The 8,139-nt window shown below is 44.6% G+C and overlaps 1 long non-coding RNA gene across 4 annotated transcripts in view; it reads left to right on the top strand.

Moving 5' to 3' along the window:
- Positions 1-7,500, top strand: part of LOC108447709 — an 8,406-nt gene extending 906 nt beyond the window's left edge. The window contains exons 2-5 of one of the 4 annotated variants that reach the window (XR_001863384.1): positions 1,326-1,393; positions 2,850-3,049; positions 4,472-4,650; positions 5,730-7,500. This is a non-coding gene — a long non-coding RNA (uncharacterized LOC108447709). Of the gene's footprint in view, positions 1-1,325; positions 1,394-2,253; positions 3,050-4,471; positions 4,651-5,729 lie in introns of those variants that run through there. The other 3 variants (XR_001863386.1, XR_001863380.1, XR_001863382.1) reach the window with 3 other exon arrangements.
- The last annotated feature ends 639 nt before the right edge of the window (positions 7,501-8,139 follow it).

Genomic DNA, 8,139 nt, shown 5'->3' with positions numbered 1-8,139 from the left:
GGCTCAGGTTCTCCCTGCTCCGAGCTCCGGTGTCAGGAGCTGCTGGCGATTCCAGCGCCGGTATCCATAGCAGGAGCTTTGGAGCGGATCAGGTTCAAGTATTTTTGCTGGCTCGTGCTGCAGCAGGGATAAATTATGATATCAAAACAGGGAGATGTTGTCACACAACCATCTCCCCTCGTGGGGTCAAGGTTCTGCTTTATAGCTCGGAAAGCCATTAGTCCATTTGAAAGCATATGCCCAAGAACGGACAAAAAAAGGTCTTGTGTGTTTGGGTCAGAGCTGCAGACAAAAGGCTCTTTGTGCTGGGCGCTGACAATGACAAATAAAGAGGAACCTGTTGATCTAGGAGAGAAATGGAGGATTATGGAAAGATCACATGGTGAGAAAAAGACCTTGGCTGTTTGTCTGGCCGTGGGTCTCGCCTGTCGTTAAAATGCTTTCTGCAGCTCCGGCGTGTTTGCTCAGAGAGACGCTGGCTCCTGCTCACGTGCTTTTCTCTAGCCTGCAAAAGGCTACCTGTGCCTGAATGTGCTGCCCGCATCTGAGACGTGATATGCCCTTACCTGGCTCCCGGCCAGGTGTGAGGCGTCAGGGCAATAATTAATGTTTGCAAATGTCTCTGATCGTGGCCGGAGCAGCAGAAACACTAAAACCCGGTGTCTGTCCAACCATGGCCATAAATACAGGACACAAAGACAGCCCAGCAACAAAACGCCTGTAATTCAACAAAGTTATTGGAAGGAGCCCAAAAGCTATGTCTAATGCTAATAATAAGCATATTTCCCAAAGGTAACATTTGATTTCCCTCCAAAATGAAACATATTTGAAGCTCTGCCTGGCCGTCATTGTATAGCAGATTAACTAGGGCAGTTTAATGTGTGACTGAGTTTGTAAAGCCTTCAGCCAGCTCTGGAGAAACAGCCGCAGTCTTGACAAGACTGGGCTACAAAACACTTCCCAGATAATGTGGTGTTTTTCACAGTAAGCCTGGAAAAAATAGGGAACGGCTTTGGGTTTGTGGCACGCACATCTGGCAAGTGCAGAGCCCGGATCAGTGTGCAGAGAACACGCTGACCAGAAATATTTATACTCGGCATTGATGGGCTGCCTAAAATGACCTCCAGAGCCTGTGCAGCGCACCATGGATTTTTAAAAAATCTGTTACAGCCCATTATGTGCTGGAATGCATCCGAGTCCATCAGCGCAGGGAGCCTCTGCTCGAGGAGACCTATGGAAATGGGTGGAATCGGGAATAAAGCAGGGCTGTGGGGGGGGGGAAACAACAACAGAATGCTTCCCCCCGGTTTTATTTATCTTTACAGCAGAAGAGATGGAGCTGGGGAAGGCGAGTGGGAAATGAAGCCCAAAGGGAGAGGGCCCTGGCTGTTCTGTGAGTGCTGCTCTGAAATCAATGCAGATAACGCGCTTGGAAGGGCTCTCTCATTTACTGGTTTTCCGTAAATTGCCGGGCCACGCCTCCCAGTGATAATGGGAGAGTTCTGCCTGCGCCAGTGAAAATATACTGCAGCATGAAAAAGGAGTGTGCAATTCCTTGGAGCTGCACTGGGATAGCTTAGTCTGGGCTGCCCTGAGTTCCATACATTGGAACTCCCCCGGGTTCCGCCTCTCGGTCCCATGGAACAGAGCGTTCCTCCCTTCCCCGAGTTCATCCCAAAGACACAACAAACTCTTTGAGGCACAACATCCTCCTGCACAGGGAAATGCCATCTCAGGGAGGTCTGCAGTGCCCATCCCCGCAGGTGCCCAAGGAATTCCTGGATGTGGCTCTCAGTGCTCCGGGCTGGGGACAAGGTGGGGATGGGGCACAGATTGGACTCGATGGCCTCGGAGGGCTTTTCCAACCTCAGGGATTCTGGAATTCCTGCTCACCAACCTCTCTGGCAAAGCAGAGGCATTTTCTAACCACTGCTCTTCCTTCTCCTTTGCCATCCTGGTTTTTCACCCTGGTAGCGGGTGATGCACTCCCAGCACTGCTGGATTAGGCCTAGGGTCCAATTAGCCTCATTAAAAGCATAAACTAATAATTCCTCGTTCCAAGTTGGTTTGCCATGGACAGCCCCACCAGGGATTTAGTGCTTGATACTGGAGCTGGGGCTTAGCTTTTCTTTTAATAACATTTTTTAACTGGAGGCAGTTCTATTTATATATGCTTTGGGAGGGTAATTTTATGGGTAAATATAATCTTTATTAATATTTTCTTTGTTAACTCACTGATGTTGGTAAAGAGCTTTGAAGATGAAAGCACTGGATGCAATAAATATTAACGTTATTCCAACTTATTTGAATGTTGCCAGCATTCCAGCTCCAACATCTTTCATCCAAGAATCTCAAAGTGCTTTTCCAAATGTTAATTAATTTCCTCTCAGCAGTCCAGGGAGATACCTGTTAGTACCAGCATCTTCATTTCCCAAAGGAGGCAGCCTGAGTGCGTTTCACCCCATGGTTTTGGGCAAAACCAGCTGATATGGCAGGAGTTTTTTGGGACTGATCCAAAAATTCCTGCCTCCCATTTTCCCAGCCTTGCTGCCTGACAGCATTCCCTTCCTGGGAGTGGGGTGTGACACTCAAGTGTTTCAGGTGCTTTTATTGGTGGCTCTTAAAAGAAAAAACCCAGACAACGATCACGAGCCCCACCCAGGGCAGGGGAGGAAATGAAACTCTTCCAAATCACAACGATCACACTCAGGAACCCAGGAGCTTTCAGGATTTTTGATGTGCAGGAGGAAATCTTAATGGGATGTTGGTTTCGAGTCCTATTGTAGAGTCAGAATCTCGTAATCCTTATTTAAAAGGCCATTGAAATGGAAATACTTTCTCAAACGCAGCACCGGTGGAGATCTGAGCTGAAGAGCACATGCTGCAGGTGAAACGTCTCCCAAAACACCCTCCCCATCCAGAGGTGAGTGAGTGATGAGACAAAAAGAGGATTTAGAGACAACGTGACTCCAGCAGGCCATGAGAACAATGAGAAGTTCAAAAATAGCAGTATTGACTGGTGGAAAAACAACATACATATAATTTGCAGGTAATTACTGCGGTATAATTAGCTGGGTTGTTTTCATATGAGCCGTCTGAAATGAACTCTGCTTGCTGCTGGAGCTCGGCTTTATTCGCAGCATTCCCATGACTCAAGGGATGCTGTAGGAAGAGTGATTGGGTAAAAAATGAAGATTTTTTTCATAGCTGAGCCCATCTTGGGGCACAGCCTGGCTGCTGCTGCTTTATTCTCAGTTTATCCTCCTCTTCTGGCACAAGAACTGGAAGTTTTGAGCATAATCCCCTCCTATAGCTCTACAGGAATCCCACACGCGGTCCATAATGGGAACTGTAGGACAGGAAAGGGATTCGAATTGTAACAGGCCTTTTTCTAGATCACTCTCTGTGAAAAATTGATATAAATCTGGATTATATGAAATTGTCAGTGTTTTACAGGCACTGAGTGGAGGGATGGGGCAGTAACACGGGACATCCTGACAAGGACTCGCTCTCCATGTTCTGGGAAATGTAGCACCTGAATTATTTTTATTTATTTTATTACCACAGACTTTGCTTATTAAGAATCGTTCAGCATCTGTAGAAACAACTTCTGACTTAAGCACTGGGGCCTTAAAAAATCACTTTTAATTGGAATGAAAGAGCTTCTCCCAGTGAAACCCTGGGTTTGTTGATGCTTTGAGTCTGAGAGTGCAATTAAAAGCCTCCCTCACCTCTGTGATGATATTTTGGAAATAAATGCAGCTTTCTGTAGCCTTCTCCTCATGTTTGAATAGTTCTTGGCCAATTTCAAGCTTCTGGAGGATCTGATGTTTTAAGTATCGCCTGGCTTTGATGCAGAATTTCTCAGCTCCCCATGACCTGCTGTGGTTGCTTTTTACTCTTTCCTCTTGTACTGCATCCACAAATTATGAAAATGGGTGCTAATGACCAAAAAAAAAATCCCAATTGTGATTCATGGAAATGGAATTTTGTTGACAAAAAAAGTGGATTTAACTCGGCCAAAGGAAATGCTTTTACAACTGGAGATGAATATCTCAGGAATGACCATTTCTTCTCGGAGAGAGAACTATTCTAGTTTTAATTTCAAAATAAAAAAGGAAAAATACAACAATTCAAGCAAACGCCTGTAGAAAAGTGAGCAGATCCACCCAACAGGGGCAGTTTTCCCAGGGAAAAGCCACAAAAGTTAATTTTAGGTGAGTAAAACGAAGATAAAGTGGATGCAAGGCCAGGGAAGTGCTGTCACCTTCCCTTGGGCTGCCCGTAACACCTCATCCCAGTACAAAACCAGACCCCCATGAACTTCCAGAATCCTGGAATGGTTTGGGTTGGAAGGCACCTCAAAGCTCATCTCATTCCCCACATCATCCCGAGAGTTGGGGCAAGAAGGGAGAAGCAAATCCTTGGAAAGAATGTGCTGATTGTTGTGCCCATGGCCATTGTCTCGCAGCTGCAAGGCTTTGTGGAGCTGTGGAGCGCGGAGGGAGCCGGGCTTGGAATGTGTCATTCCAGGCTGGGAGTGCAATCTGAGTGCACTGGGCACTCACAAATCGAGGAGAGCAACTCAGTGCTGGCGAAGATTTGCAGAAATCGCAGTGAGGGAGAGCTGGTGCCGTGGCCATGGCAGCTGTGAGTACTCGCTGGTGTAAACCTTACTCCGTGAGTAGAACCATGATACTGGAGAAGGGAAACAACAGGAAGCGGGGAGATGAGGGATGCGTCACACCGTGACACTGCTCACGTAATTACGGATTGCAGAAACTCATTTGCATGTGCTTTCCATCGTGCAGTGCCGCTGCTAGGCCACAGCTCAGAGGTGACATTCCCAAAATGGTCCAGGATCTCTCCCTGATTTCAGATTTCAACTCCCCCTCTGGGAATTGTCATAACGCAGGCAGCAAAGCTGTCAGGAAACTTTCTTTTCAAGGTAGCAGCCCTTGTTTGGGCCCAATTTGTGAGAGGATGGAAACATAATATATATAATTTGATCTAATATTGCTCTTGGATGTGGATTTCGGGGGAGATGTTTGTGCCAGCCAAATCTCAGTCACTCCCCATGAACTTCCTGCTCAGCACATTGAGCAGTGCCACGTATGTTGTTATAAAGACAAAAATGGATTTATTTTATCAGCTATTGGCTACTCCATTGTCTCCTCTTGCAGCCAAGCACTTTTCACTAAAATATACTGCTTTTTCTCCCTCAGAAAAGGGCATTTCACACATTTCATGCCTGCAACAACCTCAGCAATAAAGGGATTTTAATGGCTTGGCCGTGCTTTCTATCAAGAAAAAGTAACTGAGTCTAACTGAGAGCCTATCATTAAATAAGTTCTATTCAGGCTCAGAAATGCCCCAGTATTACTTTTAAGCAGAAAGTTTGGATTATTAGACAAAGAGGGAAAATTCTTGAAGACTTGGACTAATGAAAACAACATGTTAGCAGAAAAAAATGCATATCTGTTCAAAAAATATTATTGTGTCTGAACATGGCTTTGAGCACGTGAGTTATGTGACATGAGACACTTTTGGGGAAGTTACAGAAGAGGAAAATAAAAGAAATGGGGGTGGGAGGCAGATTCTCAGGTCCTTTCTTTTACTGCCATATGGCCAAAAGGGGGAAATGTAACTTTTGAAAATTGGGACCTGAAAATATTGAGATTTTGAATGGTTGAGGGAAATCTTGATCTTTCATTTTTCTCTCTCCACAGAGGTTAAAAGCCAAAAAATATTGTAGCTTTAGCTCGGAAGCAGGACAACTGGAGGAATGTTTTGGGGGTGTTCTCCCCTACTCCAGTTGCATCCCTGTATGTCCTTTGGAAATGAAGGGAGAATCCTGACAGATCTGAGTGTTGCCATCACTGCCACAGCTGGAGCCACTGAGAGCACCTCTGGAAATTACTGTGTGTTGACAAAGGCTTTTTTTGGCAATAAACCATCATCTGAGTCTCGGGAGTAGAGAGGAACAAAATTTCATTACATGTAAATAATAGCCTAAAAATAGAAGCGCAGATTGTTTTTCTCATTAAGTTCCTTCTTCATGCTCAAGTATATTCTGCATTGAAAAGGGAGTGACTATCAAAAAGCCCAAACTGACAAAATGAAGAGCCTGGATGAGGTTTGTCTGTGAAAACCCTGGCAGAACCATTTTAAACCTGATTTTCTGTATCCCCAGTTTTAGTTTGCTTCCTTATTTTAATGCAGCTGAAGCCATTCTCAGCCTATTTTATTTAAAGCAAGTTTTGAAAGAGGACGCTGTGGTTTATGGCCATGTGTCAAGTTTGATAGTGTTATGCCATGATTTAGCAAAACACTTTGAGCACATGTCCACATCCCACTGAATTTGGTAGGAAGTGAAGAAGCAGAGGAAAAACTGTTTGCTGTGCAGCAGCCTCATTCAGGGGGAAAAAAGTAATTGAAATAAAACAAGCATTTGCTTTCACACAATTATAGATCTTTTTTGCCAAATCCTTTCAGCTTGACGCAAACTCATTGATCACATTAGATCACGATTATTACACATATTTAATCATTTCAGAGGAAGGGCTCTCCACTGGGCTGGCTCAGGCCACTGAAATAGACGGGCTAATTATGGGACCTGTGGGCGTGCTGGAGTCATCTGACTTTTATGTTTTTAGCTGTCTTGCCGAGCACCCTGCCCCCTCCCCAAACCAGCGTTGCAGACACTGAGATAAGTCTTCATTACACGCGGGATTAAGCCAGAGTATCGGAGTGTTGCTCATCAGCCTCCTCTAATTGCTGCTCATTTTCTGAATGCTTCGTTTGATGTGTCGCAGAACTCCACGAGAACAGCGGACTCTGGGCATCCATGGAAATGGGATGGAGGCATGGCCTGGAAAAGAAAAAGAGGGGTGTCAGCGAGGAGTGCCCCCAGTTTTCTGTCAGTCTGGAGAATATTTCTGGGTGAAACGCTTGGAAATGAAATGTTTGGAAAGAGATACGAGTTGTTTTCTTTGCTAAGCATATCAGGACTTCATATATATTCTTACCAAAGCCAGGATGGCATCAAAAAGCTATTTATTGAACACATACAATGCATGTATGTTCCTTTTCTAAGTTAAGCATATGTGGTCTGCCCACCTTGGTCAACATCCATAGAATTTTGTCCCCGATCAATGGAATGTGACACATCCTGATATGAATCCATTGTCATCCCTACTTACTATGAGTTTTCTTCATTCAGGGAATCAGGACTTCATATAAATATCCTTACCAATAAACAGCATCGTATCAAAAAGCTCCTTAAAGACATTTGACATCTCTGTCCCATTCTCCCCTCAACACAAACGACGTAATTTTAAATCCTGGGTAACCCTTTGAGTCAAATGTTATAAATTTTAGTTCCATAATTACCACCCATGGTTATCTTAGAACAGGTTCCCTGCATGGAACCAAGCACGCCTTGTTTTAATCTGCAGAGTTGAGACATTAAAGCTTTATTTTGTCTTTCAGTGCCCATAATCCGAGCGCTTTCTGAATGTACGATGATGGATTGTATGGCAGCTATGGAAAAGTAGAAAATTTTGTCTCCTTTGTCCTGTTCTGTGGACTAAGATGAAGGCCAAGGGAGAAATTGTCATGGTGATCTATATTTATAGAATAACACACTGGTAGAAAGAAATTGAATCAAGCTACAGTGACTTAAATACTAATATTTAATCCACCCAAATTCACAACTGATGCCATCAACTTGTCAAGGCAGAATTTTGGTAGGTATTTTCCCCTCTGCACTATCTGGTTTGCTCTTGTAAGAACACAAATTTTACTCAAAATTGACACGAAATGGGCATATTTGGATCTCAAATCCCTGCTGTTTAGGGCTCCTAAAACACCTGTACTGCTGTTCCTAGGTAACAGGAAAACCCGGGCAAGCTCACAATGATTCCCTGAACTTGTTCGCAGTAGCCCATGGAAATAAAACTTGTAATTCCCCGAAATAAAACTCATCATTTCCCGCTTGAAGCGGACCAGGAGCCGGAGGTTACCCGAGCACCCGCTGAGGTACCCCAACCCCATCCCTTTCGGCTCCTAAAGGTCTTAAACCCACGGATTAAGTAGCAGGAAGCGGAGTTGCAAAACCCGATTTTAATCAACATATTT

Source organism: Corvus brachyrhynchos, unplaced genomic scaffold (genome assembly GCF_000691975.1).
Source record: "Corvus brachyrhynchos isolate BGI_N302 unplaced genomic scaffold, ASM69197v1 scaffold200, whole genome shotgun sequence".
Taxonomy (NCBI): Eukaryota; Metazoa; Chordata; class Aves; order Passeriformes; family Corvidae; genus Corvus; species Corvus brachyrhynchos.
This window is presented reverse-complemented; position numbering and strand designations above follow the sequence as displayed.